Raw genomic sequence first — 2,500 nt, forward strand, 5'->3', positions numbered from 1 at the left:
GCTAAAAACTGTCTTTACCATCATCCATCCGTCTTTCTGTCCTCTATCCGTCTTTCTGTCCTCTATCCGTCTTTCTGTCCTCTATTCATCTTTCTGTCCTCTATCTGTCTTTCTGTCCTCTATCTGTCTTTCTGTCCTCTATCCATCTTTCTGTCCGCTATCCGTCTTTCTGTCCTCTATCTGTCTTTCTGTCCTCTATCCGTCTTTCTGTCCTCTATCTGTCTTTCTGTCCTCTATCCATCTTTCTGTCCTCTATCTGTCTTTTGTCCTCTATATGTCTTTCTGTCCTCTATCCATCTTTCTGTCCTCTATCCATCTTTCTGTCCTCTATCTGTCTTTTGTCCTCTATCCGTCTTTCTGTCCTCTATCCATCTTTCTGTCCTCTATCCATCTTTCTGTCCTCTATCCGTCTTTCTGTCCTTTCTGTCCTCTATCCATCTTTCTGTCCTCTATCTGTCTTTCTGTCCTCTATCCGTCTTTCTGTCCTCTATCTGTCTTTCTGTCCTCTATCCATCTTTCTGTCCTCTATCCATCTTTGTCATCTATCTGTCTTTCTGTCCTCTATCTGTCTTTCTGTCCTCTATCCATCTTTCTGTCCTCTATCCATCTTTCTGTCATATCTGTCTTTCTGTCCTCTATCCGTCTTTCTGTCCTCTATCTGTCTTTCTGTCCTCTATCCATCTTTCTGTCCTCTATCCTCTCTTTCTGTCCTCTGTATCCGTCTTTCTGTCCATGTGTTTGTTGATCTGTCTCTCTGTGCCTCTCGCCGCCACCACACCATCCGTCGATACTCCTGTTCAGGCTCTCCAACCATCTTTCTGGGGGAAACAAACATCTATGCCTGAGTATTTCTGTTGCTGTCAGTGCCATTTCTGAACCTCTATTCCATCTTTCTGTCATGAATGGTGCTGGATCTCCAGCCTTTCTGTTATTAAATCCTCCTATTACAGCTGGTATTCTGTCCTCTCTCTGTCTTTCTTTACAGCTCTGTTATTACAGCTGGTTAATCCGCTATTCTGTTCCTCTCTCTCTCTACAGCTGGTTATTATAGCCTCTATTACAGCTCTATTCTAACCTCTCTACAGCTCTCTCTACACTGGTTATTATAGCCTCGTTATTCTGCCATTACAGCTGGTTATTATAGCCTCTATTACAGCTGGTTATTATACCTGCTATTACAGCTGGTTAATATAGGCATTACAGCTGGTTTTTGTTCCATGTGTTTGTTGATTACAGCTGGTTATTATAATGCTATTACAGCTGGTAACCTCATTACAGCTGGTAATATTATTATATCTGGTTATTATAGCCTGCTATTACCCCTGCCTCTCAGCCGCCACCACACCAGTCTTCGTATTATAACCTGCTATTACGTTATTATAACTACCTGTTCCAGGCTCTCCAACACACCACATACCTGGGGGAAACAAACATACAGTATGCCTGAGTATATACACATGGTTGCTGTCCAGTGCCATGTGGTGCTGTGGTTATAACCTCTGAATTCCAATGATGTCTCTGTCCAATTGAATGGTGCTGGATCTCCAGCCACTGGTTATTATATATTACAGCTGGTTATTAAATCCTCCTATTACAGCTGGTTATTAAATCCTGATATTACAGCTGGTTATTATAACCTGCTATTACAGCTGGTTATTATAGTCTGTTATTACAGCTGGTTATTATAGCCTGCTATTACAGCTGGTTATTATAACCTGCTATTACAGCTGGTTATTATAGCCTGTTATTACAGCTGGTTATTATAGCCTGTTATTACAGCTGGTTATTATAGCCTGCTATTACAGCTGGTTAATATAGCCTAGCCTGCTATTACAGCTGGTTATTATAGCCTGCTATTACAGCTGGTTATTATAGCCTGGTTATTACAGCTGGTTATTATAACCTGATATTACAGCTGGTTAATATAGCCTGCCATTACAGCTGGTTATTATAGCCTGCTATTACAGCTGGTTAATAAATCCTGTTATTACAGCTGGTTAATATAGCCTGTTATTACAGCTGGTTATTATAGTCTGTTATTACAGCTGGTTAATAAATCCTGCAATTACAGTTGGCTATTAAATCCTGGGCTGAGGCTACAAGAGGTGTGGGGATTAGGTTTGTGGGGGATTAGGTTAGGTTGTGGTTAGGGTTGAACGTGGGTGTGGACACAAGGGTTAGGGTTGAACGTGGGTGTGGACACAAGGGTTAGGTTTGAACTTGGGTGTGGACACAAGGGTTAGTTAGGGTTGACACGTTGAACGTGGGTGTGGACACAAGGGTTAGGGTTGAACGTGGGTGTGGACACAAGGGTTAGGGTTGAACGTGGGTGTGGACACAAGGGTTAGGGGGTTGAACAAGGGTTAGGGGTTGAACGTGGGTGTGGACATAAGGGTTAGGGTTGAATGGGTGTGGACACAAGGGTTAGGTTGAACGTGGGTGTGGACACAAGGGTTAGGGTTGAACGTGGGTGTGGACACAAGGGTTAGGGTTGAACGTG

The 2,500-nt window shown here is 42.8% G+C and overlaps 1 protein-coding gene across 1 annotated transcript in view; it reads right to left on the reverse strand.

Annotated features, from left to right (window-relative positions):
* LOC124018912 (kalirin-like) overlaps positions 1-2,500 on the reverse strand; it is a 77,715-nt gene that overhangs the window by 44,142 nt on the left and 31,073 nt on the right.

This window comes from Oncorhynchus gorbuscha, unplaced genomic scaffold (genome assembly GCF_021184085.1).
Source record: "Oncorhynchus gorbuscha isolate QuinsamMale2020 ecotype Even-year unplaced genomic scaffold, OgorEven_v1.0 Un_scaffold_590, whole genome shotgun sequence".
In the NCBI taxonomy this organism is placed as follows: Eukaryota; Metazoa; Chordata; class Actinopteri; order Salmoniformes; family Salmonidae; genus Oncorhynchus; species Oncorhynchus gorbuscha.